This window comes from Ambystoma mexicanum, chromosome 5q, assembly GCF_040938575.1.
Source record: "Ambystoma mexicanum isolate Mex_15411 chromosome 5q, UKY_AmexF1_1, whole genome shotgun sequence".
NCBI lineage: Eukaryota > Metazoa > Chordata > Amphibia > Caudata > Ambystomatidae > Ambystoma > Ambystoma mexicanum.
The window spans coordinates 336,381,157-336,396,023 of record NC_090933.1 but is presented as its reverse complement, the minus strand read 5'-3'; positions in this window follow the sequence as shown (position 1 = coordinate 336,396,023).

Here is a 14,867-nt window from a genome sequence, read left to right as displayed (position 1 = left end):
TGTACGAACATTGGGTAACACATCCCAAACGTTATAGTGAGCACATTAAGAACACTGCTGCAAATCATTTATACCAGGAAGTCAACTATTCAACAAGTTCAGATTTAGGTGGACAGGGCTCGTTTGCAATGTTTTGTTGCATTGTATGTGTCCTAGGAACAAAATCAGGATCGATTCCATGAGTATGCATGGCCAACACAGTCAGAGTGAGATCGCTCACAAAATCAATTCCATTTGCTTGGCCACTCATTTTTTGCTTCGTTTTGCAAAGGCCAAGGTGTAACAAAGCATCCCAAAGTTTCCGGCAGTTGGCGATTGTTCTCTCGCTAAGCTCTCATTGTGAGCTAATACAGCTAGCAATGTTTGGGCCTGCATACCGTCTAGCCGAAATACAACCTTTTGGGCCTGTACTTTAGGCACCTACTGTGGAACACCTCCAAATCTCAAGTGTGACAGAATTCTGTGAGTCCCTTTAGGTCTCTTGAAAGAGTTTTATCGTACACAATCTTCTCAAGTGCTTTGTGTGGTGGTGGACATGGCACCAGCCACTTCTTCCTGCATTCCTGCTCCTCTGATAAAGGTCCATGTGCACATTCGTGAAAATGTTGGTTTTCTGTCCATGAATGAATGTTGGAACAGTGGTGCATTAATGAGCACCATTTGTCAAGTAGAATTTACACAAACCCATCACAAGTGTTGGTGCTCCACCAAAGATGGTTACTGAAAGACTGAGACCACTGTAAAATATTTTCTGAACCCTTTTTTTACCAGCAGTTTTAATTTCTTTATTGACTGATTTGGCAATGTGCCATACATCAAATTGATGACAAATGTTTGGAAACTGCTCTCGCATGTACTTGGCTATTGAAACATGTCTGTCAGTGGCAATGAGGTCTATTTGTTTTCCCCTCGTTTGAAGATGTTCGAGGGATTTGATGAAACCATGTTTCACCATGGCCACAGAAGATGCACATTCAGACACCTGCACGATCTACAAACTCACCATTTTTTTCTTTTCATGTCTTGAAAGTGGTATTTATAGTACTTTGCTGAAAACCCAGGGTTGTCACACTATCCATCGCCAGCTAGCCTGAACCGTTTGCCAGAGAATGTGCTTTCAATTGATATCTGTTCAATTTTCCAGGCTTCACTAATAGCGGGGAATATAAATTCCCTTTGATATTTGTAGTACTGGGTTTTAGCAAGGAACTGAACTCCCACAAATTGACAGAAACTGGACATCTTACCGAAAGTCGAGCCACTGAAAAGTAAAGCTGCTAAACATAGTAGATTTCCAGCTAGCACTTTGCCCAGCATTGGTTGAGCGGACCATGAAAATGTTTCATGGAGGTGGACACAGCTGGCTTGGATTTTCAGGTTAGTGCCTTGTAATATACGAGACACATTCACCAATGACTCCTCATATTTTCCTCCTCAATGTATGGACACATTTCAGCATCAGTATAATCTCTACCAGGCAGCTGTCGAATACAATGAATGTTTGCCCCTTTATTAGCCAATCATGAATGTGATTTGTGACTCAACTGTAGTGGAGATCTTTGGCAAGTTCCTTGGTCAATTGCGTTGAAGCTTCAGTCTCTGTAGTTCATCTTGTGTTATTTGCACACAGATTGGAGAAACCATCAACATCGAATGTTTATTGGGTGGACCTTTTTTTGCAGGTTTAGATTGTGTCAAGTGGTCTGCAAGGAATTCCAATGTATCTTCATTATATTCAGTTTAATCTTGTTGAGTTCTCACATTGTAGCAATGGTCCAAGAACCCTTTGCTGGATTCGTCGGTCACATTCAATTCTGTTTTAGGCCATTGGGCATAAGCATCACAAGTTTGCTTATTGACTGGACCATGCTGCGCCTCAAATAGTAGTTGCTCCATGGTGAAATCTGTTTGGCAAGCGACATCATTGGTTTCATTTGTTGTCTGTGTCTTTATACTTCTTTTACTTCTGGGCCTCTAGGAGATGTGTTGTTAAAACATTTTCAATGTATAGCACACATACAGCAGATAGCACTTTAAATTCAAAAACAAGTTATGAAGAAAATATCAGCCCAAAAAACTAAATTGTTTGCTAGTTACCCTTGTTTTCTTGATTTTCTGTGAAACCGTGGTGTTCTCTTTCACAACCGCACAAGCAAGCTGAAAAAAAAATGTTTTTATATGGTTTAAATCAAGCACATTTCATTTACATGCAAACAAACATATTTAAATATCTACAAACAGAAGCAACTTGATTGAATAAAAAAAAATACTACATAAAATCTGTATTACAAATGCTATTTGATGTCCAATTGTATCCAATAGTAAGTCATTTATTTTCACCTCTGATAAATGTGCCTCCACTTCTATTTCCCCACCTTGTGTAGATTTCTTGAATATTCATTAAAAAAAGTCAATCGTTTTGGAAATTAAAATCTTTCATCGCACACAGCGCTTACACACATACCCTCGCAAACAGTGTACATCACTTAGTGAAAATATACATTTCAAATTTCACCTGATAGCTATCCGAGATGGCAAGTGTACTTGATCAGAGATCAGCGTGCAAAACATACTGGTTGTAATGTTGCCCTCAAACATTTTGCAATGTATTCTGCATTAGGGAGGAAGTGTAACGTTAAAACTGAAATCATAAAAGTTTGAAACCCTGTACGTTTATATGCATGTCACTGTCTAATAGTACCCAATGTAGGGTTTACTTTTTTTTAAAAACAATTTTATTGTTTTTATTATAAACAAACCACATACAACCAAAACCTGCAGTACATGTCTTAACATTTCAAGGTATACATATATCCTTCAGTGTCTGCTGCTTACCCCTTTCCCTCCCCCCAATTCGAGGCACCTACACTTTGCCATCCGCATCTTCCACTTCCAAAGGAGCTCCTTTTTCTGTGTCCTCAACAGAATCCTGGTCGCTCGACCAGTCCTGGGTGGACCCATTCAGTGTGGCCACTAAATGGCTCCAGGCTGTCAGGTTTTCTGCCTCTTCCTCCCCTCCTCTATTCCCCGCTTCTTGCCACACCGCTGTTTCAGCTTCAGTCCATTTCTGGAGGTCTCTCCACCAAACTTCTATCCTGGGTCTGTTGCATGCCTTCCATCCCATGGCAATCTTATGCTTGACAAGTATGTATGACAAGTCCTTCAGTTTATTTACATGTTTTAATTGCCGTAGCCTAGGGAATCCACCTACCAAGCATGCCCACACTGATTCAACATTTATCTTGATCCCTTTCTCCCCTAGCCAGTGGGCTACTTCTTCCCAGAATTTCCCAGTTTCGGGACATGCCCAGAACATATGCATCATCCCCACATTCTCCTCCCGGCATTTGGGGTATTCTTGTCATTCTGCGTTTTTAAATTTAGCTATCCTCTGGGGTGTCATATATGCCCTGTGGGTTATGTATAGCTGTATTTGCTGTAGTCTAGCATTCCTAGATACTTTCCTATGGTACCCTTGGGCCTGTTCCCACGTCCCATCACTCATAGGTATCCCAGCTTCTTCTTCCCAGTCAAATCTCAATTTCACCACTTCCTTCCCCACTTTGGACATCAATAGCTCATATAGTCTGGAAATCTCATACCCTCCTTCTGCTATATCATATATCGTATCTATGGCAGTTTCAGGTTGCTCTTCTAGTGTTATTTCCGACCATGTATCTATGATCCGCCGTACCATTCTGTTATATGTTATATATTGCCCCTCATGTAACCCTGTTTCCTCCACTAGCGTCCCGAATACCTTTATCTCTCCTTCATGCCATATGTCTCCCATTGTTACAAAAAAACGGTTCCCAGTGCCTCCTAATCGACTTCAATAATTACCCTTCCCCTCCCGTCAATGCGACCAGCAGCACTTGTGGTGAACACGGGGATGGGTTCTCCATGACCTGACAGGCTCTGCGCCATACCTTCCATCCCAGTTCCAACATCTTTGAGCACTCTTTCACATCTGATTTGGGCAGCCATATAATTTCTTTCAGGAAGTACAGGGCATACTCTAGTCTCAACAATCTTGATTCTGAGGTCGGGTCCTCTAATAACCATTTGGCCACATATTGCAGTTGACTAGCTAAGTAGTAGATCTCATAGTTAGGCAGTTTTATGCCCCCTTTATCGTATGTGTTCTGCAACTTCCAAAGGGAGATTCTATTACTAGTCCCATGCCATAGAAGTTCCCTACATATGCGCTGTAGATTGCTAAAAAATCTCCTCGATATCAGGTATGGTATGTTCCCAAAAAAGTGTAATAATCTCGGCAGTGCCACCATCTTCAGCAGCGACCTCCTTCCCATCATTGCCAAGGGGAGCTTAGTCCAAAACCTCATGCTATTTTCGATGTTCTTTACCACTTTCTCAGTGTTATGCTGGTGTTCTGCCTCAACCGTGTGATAAATGTCTATCCCCAGGTATCTGAACGTGTTTGATTGCCATGGTATTTGCAAGATTAACAATTTATCTAATGGGACTCCTACATACCTCCCCAGTGGGAATATGTATGATTTTCTGGGGTTCACCGCTATGCCAGATAGCGACGTGAATCGCTCCATCACTTCCAGGATATATTAAAGATTTTCTTCAGGGTATCGTAAGTACAACAGCATGTCGTTTGCTTATAGGGAGACCAAATGCGGCTCCCCTTTGATGCTAATCCCTATTACCTCGTACTGCTGCCTCAGGCATATCGCCAGGGGCTCTAGTGCTAAGATGTACAGTGTCGGAAACCACAGGCATCCTTGCCTAGTACACCTACTCAGTTGCCACCTTTCCGAGATGATAGCCCCCCCCGTTTTGACCCTGGCTAGCGGTGCACTATATAGTAGTTTGACCCATCTGAGGTACCCCAGCCCTATCCCATAGTTAGTCAGGACTGCAGTTAGCAATGGCCATTTGACTGAGTCAAAGGCTTTTATTGCATCCAGCGATACTATTGCCATCTCACTCGAGTCCCCTTTTGTATGCTCTATAACCCGGTGGAGTCGTCTAAGGTTGTCGGATATATGTCTGCTCGGGACATATCCTGTTTGGTCAGGGTGTACTAATTTGTTAATGATCCGTTTCATTCTGTTTGCCAACATTGCCGTAAGCATTTTGCTATCTTGGTTCAGCATTGATAGCGGTCTAAACGATCCGCAATCCTTGCCTGGCTTATTGGGTTTGGGGAGTGGAATGATAATCGCTTCTCTTAGGGATTCTGGCAGCTGCCCTATTTCGAATGCCTCATTTAGCGTTGCTAGCAGTGGGGGAAGCACCTTTTTCCTATACATTTTGTAAAACTCACTGGGGAGTCCATCAGCCCCAGGGGTCTTACTAGTGGGTAGTTGTATTACCACCTCTTCTAATTCTTCTAAAGTGATTGGGGCGTCTAAGTCCTCTCGCTGCTCAGCACTTATTCGTGGCAAGCCTATGTCCTCCAGTGTGTCCATTATCTCCCCGCTGTCGCTTACCCCTTCATCCTCATACAATCTTTGGTAGTATTCAAGGAACTCTCGGTTTACGTCCTCTTGGGTGTCCACTATTTGCCCATCCTCCCCCGTTATTGCTCTAATCGCAGGTCTGGGGGTCTCGCCTTTGTACAACCATGCCAGCATCCTCCCTGGCTTTTCTCCACCCGCATGTTGCCTCTTTACATACTTTTTCTAGTTCAGATTACATAACCTTTCCCAATGTTCTGCACACTCTTGTTGCAGTTGACTTATAGTTTCAGCCTCCTCCTTAGTGCTGCCTACCCTACCCAGGACTGTTTCCAGCTTGGTTTCTGCCTTCTGCAGTTCCCTCAATATGCCTCCCTGGAGCCCTTTAGACTTTTCTATGGCTATCCCTCTTACTACCACTTTAAAAGCTTCCCATAATGTGCCAGCTTACTCAACGGTTCCTATATTGGTCTCAAAGTAGCTTATAATTTCTTCTCTCAGGTCCTCCCTGAACATTGCATCTTTCAGTGCTTCAGTTCTAAGTCGCCACGTTGGAATCTTGGCCCTTGGAGGTCGGTATTGCCATATTAGGACCAAAGGCAAGTGGTCCGATAGGACCCTCGCCTTGTATTCTGACTGTGCCATTTCCGCCATCACCTCCTGCGTGGCAAACATGTAGTCTAGTCTTGTGTACAGATTCTGTGGGGCAGAGTAATGCGAGTATTGTCTCTCTTGTGGGTGATGCGCCCTCCATATATCCTCTAGCCTAAAGTCTGTCAACAGGGTCTGCAGGGCTCTGGCAACAGGGGCGTGCTTGTCTTGTTTATCATCGGACCTATCCACCTTCGGGTTTAATGTGCAGTTAAAATCACCGCCCAATATGACCGCCCCTCCCAGGTGCAGGCTCACTTTATTGTATAGGGTCTTGAAGTATGACACTGTGTCCTGATTCGGGGCCTATGTATTTATAATGCATATTTCTTTATTTTCCACCAGCTCCCGTATTACCACCATCCTTCCATCTTCTTCAACCATGGACTGTATTAACTGAAATGGGACATGTGATGCTACCCAAGTAATCACCTCTCTGGCATACGCCGAGTATGTTGCACCAATGACCGTCCCCGTAGATACATCATGACCTTGTTCCTTTTTAGGTAGCTATTGAGCCCCCTGACATTCCAAGAAATCACCTTAAAGTCCCCCATATTCTGACTGTGTCCCCCCCTTTGTGTGTTCTCAACCCCTGTCTGGAGCACCAGCGCTCGTGTATGTACGCTCGTTCCCCAACTTAAACTATCCAAACTGCCCCCCTCCTCCAGCACTGTAAGCCCCCCAGCTTTACTCCCTCCCTCCTCCCTTCCCAGCCCCAACTCAGTCCCCATGTAGGATTTACTTCCTTTCATTAAAGGAAACTGTAAGTATGCATACCTCACACTCAGGACCAGCTTCAAAGGACAATGTAATTGTAGTTGAAGTACCAGCATCCCCCTGTTACATAGTACCTATTTCAGTAAGGATGAAAACAGCTAAATGTAACTGAGACAATGGGATGCTGACAATGGTACATATAAGGAGAAACCCATAAATGCCATGTTGTCTAAACAACTGACAGGATACATAAATGTTTTCATATTATTAGAAAAATGAAAAGTTAAATAAAAATGACCTGATAGGCGCTTGAAGTTGTTGTTGACTCGGGAAAAGAAATGGATGCAGAATTTTGCTCCTTCATTTTCAGTGCATTTTCATAAAGTGGTACAAGACAAAATTAGATTTGCATTAGATATGTGGGAAGATCCAAATGTCGAGAATATAAACTTCTGCATGTTTGTAGGGCACACCATTGGTATACTGGACATGTCAGTGGTTTCGTCACTTGCGAGGGTCTGTGCTTCCGTCAGTATGCTCTCCTAAAAAAATTGACATGTCAAGCAATCGATTACGAAAACATTATGCTTCTTTTGAAGGGCACTTTGGCATTGTTTTCTAAGGTCATAATTACTTCATTTGAGGCTCCATAAACCGGACAGATGTATACTAAAATATGGCATAGTGAAAATGTAATACAATCTGGTAAATATGCAAACTTTAGTAAGACACATTTACACTGAAAGCACCAATCCGTTCATGAAGTTACCTTTTCAGTACCCCACCGCCTACAGTTAATTCATCATCCGGGACTCACCTGAGGCAGTGTGTGCATCAATAGAGTTGGAATTGCATTTGGAAGCAATTTACGAAAGATTCTGGGTCAACGCTTTTTTGTGTACTTCGATTGGTCATACATATCGTCTGTAAAGTGCAGGCTGCAGATGCAGAATCGATTGGCCCTCACGTCCTTCAAGACATTCTGTGCTCTACTTTCTATCTTGTCCACCGCAAAACCACAATATCAAACCCATCTGCTCAATATTTCTCCGGAATGTATGCAGGACTGTGCCCTGACTTTTGACATGGCTCCTAGAAGGGCAACCGAAAACTATACAAGCAGGCATTCTTGAAAAATCTATATGATCTGTAAAAAAAAAAAAAATTACTAAAACAATTGTACTGTATGCATGGGATTGATGCAAGAAAGCAAGAAAGATGCCATTCTATTACAATGGACATTGATTAAATGTGCTTTATATCGAGATCAAAACACTTGAAACATTAGACAATGGTAAAGTCATTGAGATGAATGAACATTAAACTACTGGGTACATTCGGTCTAAATAGATAGACCATTTGAGATCAGAAATAGATGAATATAGAGAAGTTAATAGGTGACCTGCCCTTACCTTGACTAACAAACAATTAGATTCAGCAAGCAGACGAGCTAGTAGCAGGAGAACAGGTAGCATGATAAAGAGTTGCCTTCCAGTGCTCACAGATGTTCTCTGGCACAATATCAAGGGGTTTATAAAGGATTAGAAAAGTGGGTGTGTATGTGAATGTGTGACATGTTTCTGGTGGGGTCTGCAAGAGGGGAGTCTGGAGACACTGGGCCTGGGGAGGCCGTGTGAACAAAGACCCCTGTGCGGAAGATAGGTTTGAAGTGCACATGGTGTTTGGTACCTTGGCCGTTACCACCCAGCTAGCCCCCTTGGGAGCGCAGGGCCACAGGTGCGAACTGCCATTGATGCTGAAGGGGGGATGGAAGGGCATGAGGCGTGCAGATGAGGCCACACTTTTATTTATTGTCTCTTATTTATTTATTGTTTATTTCATGTATTGTCTTATTTATTTTATTGTTGTACTATGTACTGCAGTGCCCCTGCCCCTTTACCTCCCTTCCCCCCCTCGCCTGCACTTGCACGTTCTCAATGTCACCTCTCCTAGTAAAATCGTTGTCTCTGTCTTCCCTCTGTTCCCCCTCCCCTGCCTCATCGCGCTTTGAGACTTTTGTGTATAGACTCGTTATAAATGCCATATCATATCATAGACAATTGAACGTGTCCTTGAATCACTGAAACATTGAAACAACTATTCATAAAAGCTAATTTATATATTTTTTTGTTGCTGATGTTGATGGCACAAATATACTACAACTTGTATACTTCAGGTTGCAGCACAGTGTGTGAAAGCCCCCTGTACTGTCCGCTGTCACTGGGGAATTTGGCTTAAATGGTTCCAACGACGTAGGTAGATATTACTCGTCGAACGCGGAAGCCAAGCCTTCCATAAAGCCACCATGTAAATGAATGGTAGGCCACCAGCCTGTACAAATCTAACTTGAAAATGCACCCTGTGTCCTATGGCATAGTTGCCTGTACAAAAGTAACTTCATGGATCAATGAAATTGGGTTTTGAAGTGAACACACATTACAAAAGTGTACACACATGCCATCCATAACCTTTCGGGCACAGAGGAATATTGTTTCTTAGTTGAAAGTGAAAGAAACATAAGATGAACACTCTGATTTCCCAAAAGCACGAGAAATGTATTCAATTGGCAGACTACATTAATTAGGCAGTGATAGATCAAAGTTACGACAATATAGGAGACAAACATGAAATGTTAGTGGCCTCAGTGGTAAAAAATTACATCACATCTAGAGTACACTTACTCGTTACTTGGATTGCAAGGGCGAACTGTTGCGCAAAGTTTGTTCATAAGCACCATCATAATCCTCAACACGGACGTTGTGAGGCAGGCTACCTTGAAGTCATGCAGCTCGGTAAAGCATAGCGGTGGTGTGTCTTCTTCAGATATGTAGGCCAAGCATCCAGCGTTTTCATTGCAGCAGCAGTTCTGCACCTCGTTTGGCATGGCTGTGCACCGATTGCAGGTACACCAGGTGGAAACGCCCTCCATGCGGCTAGGTTCAGGCTTAGGATCCAGTGATTCATCTTCCCAACTGTCGTCCGATGCCCCACCGTTTCCGCATTTTTTCTATCAACTAATTCTGCCGCGGAATACTCCGGCTCGTACTGGTAGGGCTGTATTGTTGCCATTATATGACAAAATGTTTAAAACGCAAGTAACAATTGAAATCAATAGTAATGCTAGTATAAGTATCTGTTCGCAAGGGCTCCGTGCAATGCAGATAGCTGAACAGAGCAGAAATGAGTCACAGGCTGTATAAAAAAAAGACAGTGAAAATAAGACAGTGAAATGATTGAAAAAGCAACTCTCATGTTGTCTGATGAGAAGAGGTCTGTTTATACTTATTGAGGAAAGAGGCATCCTGCCATTTCCATAGAGACACCTCATTAGCTGGCGCACAGAGAATGTTGACACGAGACGTGCATTCGTGTTGTCAAATGGGCCATATGCATCTAGTGATGTCATCTTCAGGGACGGGTGATATGATTTAGTGCCTCAGGGGCACTTGAACTTAGGGTGATCGATCCACGGATAAGATTAGCACAAGATGGCCACGGCCGACTCGTTGATTTCGCATTTGTAAAAGTGAGGATAACTAAGGTAAAGTGCATAGGAAATGTTTTTACTATCAATCACAGTTTGCTTAAAACCACATGCCCGAACTCTCGGGACAATAACATTTTTGAGCGCACTATTCCTTTAAGCGTGTTACAAGTAACCTATCATATCATACCTCTTTCTGTGACATGTCAGCCCCACCATTGCGAGACACCTCAGTGACTGCCAGACGTTGCTGTGTTACCTAATAGTTTGGTACATACTTATGATTTTTTATGTTTTCAATTGTCCCGTTATTCTTTCTCTTTGTCGTTCTTCTGTTTTTGTTCCGGCGGCCCAATACTTGTGGGTTTTCCGCACCTTATAAATATATAAACATAAGCATACTACATGAGCAACAACTTTTTCAAACTCTTGCCTGTTGTAATCCCGGAGTTGTAAGTATTATTTGTCAATTTTACACTTGGTAATCAGTAAACAAATGAAATAAGTAGGCATTTTCGTAATTACAGACTCTTTTGAGAAAGCAAACAATATAACTTCTGAGCTCAATTTCATTGTTAGTTCAAAGCCTATAACTTTAAATTGATGTGGGAATTCCAAAAGTGTTATGAAGAAAACAAACTCGACAATTTGCTATTCTTTAGTGGCTGCCGAACTGCAATACATTAAAGTAAAGGAAAATATGATAGCAACATACTCTGGTCACAGTGCCAAAATATTGTCTATTTGAGTTTTTACGGAACAGTAAAAGACCAATGGTTGTCTATGATTAGGCCGACGTGCTCTGGTTTGGTTTCTGACACCAGCCACACGTTCAATGAGGGTATCCGACCAAGTATAAGAACATTGTGCCAATGAGCCTGCCTGCATGCATTGCCGTTAGGTGGTGTTAGTACGTCTGTGCATGTGCAATCGCTGTTGAGCTATTAAAATATCATCAGTGTAAAAACCTCTGCGCGGCATCCGCCCCGTCTCCAACATAGTTGTGCATATTCAATCGCAGTTGTTCACGTGCACAGATACCCTAATATCACCACACAAATGATTCACAGTCACCAATTGCTTCCCACAACTGTAACTGTCTTGGTGTCTCAGCTGTATGAATGGGGCTATATGCTACTGCAAACAGTTCTATGGGAGAATGGAGCAGCTGTGGGTTGCATGCACTGTGTGCAAAAGAGTTACCTTCTGAAGAGACTGTGCTACACCGCTGCTCACTCCTTCTTTGGTTGACTCCCCATGAGAGCTTCAGGGCAATGTCTTGACAAGAGAAACGACAACCTATTTAATGATTCTAATGAATCATACACAGACAGTGATTAATGAAAACATGGTGTGTATGTCATGAGTGCCTGCAGCATGATCCATCATAGCTTCTATACATGAAATGGACATTTGATTCCTGTAATGCACGATTTTAATTTTGCACATCAATCAAAGAAAAACATTATTATGGTTTGGGGTGAAAGGGGTCAGAATCGACCCATACATTTTTGGATAGATGCAATTGAATTTGAGCATTTATAGTGAACGCCTCACGTGGGGCAAAGGGTGCCTGTCTGTGAGTGTAATTGCATTAGCACCTTCAACCATGAAGGGTGCATGCATATATGTTGTACTCTTAGGCCTCCAAAAAATAAAAATAATCTTAAAATCAACCCCTACAAATCCGAGCCTCAAAAAAACGTCCAGTTATTATTCTAAATGATCTATGGTGTTTTAAAATGTTTTTTTTAACAAAATATGATTTGATTTTAGAAGTTCAGAGGCATTTCTGTATTTTTTAAAAAGTGTTTGGATGGATGAAAATCTACTGATCTGGCAATGAAGGCTGAATCAATACAGATGTTGCTTTTTCTGTTCACTGCTAGCAATGATCAGAATCAGTAGGATATAGGATCTTAACTTTAATAAAACAGTGTGAGAAAAATGGAAAGAACACGTCACACACCTCATGACTTGGCATGTTTTCTTCTTGATGAGCAGGTAGTAGGAAGTTTTGCAAATTACCGGGAAGTAAGAAAGTGCATACATATTATGTAGGGGCCATCAGCAATAGAAGGTCTGCAGGAATGGCTCGGGTGTGGGCAAGGCGTCACTTACTGTAATACACCAAAACGTTAAGGGTTGCCCCTGAACAAGCCATGCGCTCTCGGATTGCCCTATCAGCAAGTTGCAACCACGTTTGAAAATGTATAAGAACGTTATTGCCGCTTCTACTTTAGTAGGGTGGGCCTCACATCATAGTTCATAGGTCCATGTAAAATAACCCAGTGCCTCTTTTATTCCATCATAAAAGGCAGTATGAATCCATAAGTGTCCAAGAGTAGCCAATGCATTTTGGGGCCAGGCCTGTCTTCAGGGCTGGACACTACAAACATATCCAAATGCATCACCTGACCGTCTTGGGAGGATAGCTCAGCGGCAACGTGCTCGCCTTGGAAGCAAGACGACGCAGAGCCGCACAGGTTCGAGGTCTGCGCTTAAGCGCGTTATAAATAACCTATCATATCATATCATAACCTATCACATCATATCATGATAGGCATATGGGTAAACCCAGTCATCAGCGAGGAGTGATGGGGTGGCACTTGTCGACATAATTCTTAGAAATGTAGACCTGTGAGAAGACTCTGTTAGCCTCGCATCTGCATCCTATGAACTATGATTTAAGGATCACCTGATGTAGGAAAAGCAATAGCGTTCTTATTAAGCAATAGAACCCGAGCGTTGGGGGCATTACCAGAGTTGGTAATGCCCCCGACGCAAGGGTTCTATTGCTATTAGTGCCCGGCCCGCAGAAATTGCATGACCGGGGCACAAAAAGCTTTTTTTTTGTCCCGAAACGCTGCAGCGTTTCGGGAGAAAAAAAAATAATAATAAATGGCCGCCGCCATGGAAAGGGAAAACGGAGTCCGTTTTCCCTTTCCATGGCGGCCATCGGGAGCGGACGCGCTGGGAACACAAGTGTTCCCAGCGCGTCCGCTCCCGAAAAAGGATCAAAAAGAAGGTAAGTGGTGTTGGGAGGGTGGGAGTGGGACGTGGGAAGAGGGAAAAAATAAATAAAAAGGACCTGCGTCCCCAGCGGGGAATGAGGGAAGCTCCCAGCCGTGTGGAGGCGCAGAGCGGGGATGGCAGGACCAAGAAGGTAAGTTGGGGGGGTCGGGTGGGAGGGAGGGAAGGGAAGGGAATAAAAAAAAAAAAGACTTACCTGAGTCCCCGGCGGGGGGCGAGGGAAGCCTCTCAGCCGCGGGAAGGCTTGGAGCGGGGATGCCCCGCTTCGAGCCTCCTCATTGGCTGAGGGGTTGCCACGCCCCCCACCGGGGACAAAGGCCATGGAATCCCGACGGAGGGATTCCCGGCCGAGTAGGGACCTGGCGAGAGCCAATCAGAATGCTTGTTGCATTCAGATTGTCTCTCGCCGGTTTACTAATAAGTTTTCAAACACGGTTGCAACGTGCCAGTAGGGCTGGACCAGAGCGTCTGGCTAGTTAAGGTGCGACCCTTAACTTTTTGGGTATATTTGAAATCCTCGTGCCAAGGGTTTTTTAAATACGCTCCAATGAATATGACAGATATTTCAATGGATCAGTGAAGTAAGTATATTGGCTTATAGATAACATACTGGTGGCCACCCTCCATTTAATTTTGTATCTCTTACTTACTGTAATACCATTGGGCGCTGTTAGGACTGTGGTGAGTCCAGGATGGCAACACCAACATACATTCTTACCACCCAATGATCAGTCAATATTGGACACCAAACCCTAGGGTGAAAGGAAAGATAAGGGCGTGACACAGCACGAGTACATCAGATACCCCGAAGGACACAGAAGGAAATCAAACTGGTTAGGAAGCATATGAGATTAAATGAGAAGAACAGGTTACACAAGATCCACCTTCCGGGCAACTTGTTAAGTTCCCAGCAAGATGGTAGACGTTGGTGGTATGCCTTGAGGAGGTAACAGCTGGTAGGATAGCTCAACGTGTTGTGTGCTCACTGCAGTTATCTGCCGGTCGCAGGTTTGAATCCCGGAAAGTCCAACCTAGTCGTTCATCCTTTCGAGGTCGATAAATGACTACCAATTTCAGTTGGGTGATATTGTATGTAAATATGTTCTTTGTTAAGCGCTTTGGATTAAGGCACTATAAAAATAAACTTATCATTAAATATAGTGTAAAAACACTGGAAAATGTATACATTTTTCGAGTGGAGGCAGAATGAAAAGGTAAAAAAATGCCCAGGCGGCCTGGGCACAGTTTACCAAGTCCCAGTGTAATGTCATTATGACAAATTGGATTCTGTTCCGCGGGAGTACAAGGATGAGTATGGATAGAAATGGCCCACTCAGCTCTCACACTTCTATAAACTAAAACACAATGCAATCATAAAGACAAAACTGGCACAATCAAGAGATATACCTTCTTTGCCTTTTGTGGTACTGCGGGCCGAGGGGAGGCTATACTCTCAAGAACAGTGTGAAGGGAAAGCACTATTGACCCAAACAACACAGTATCCCATTCCAAAATAAAGGGAATATCCAATCAGGTTGTACAAAAAT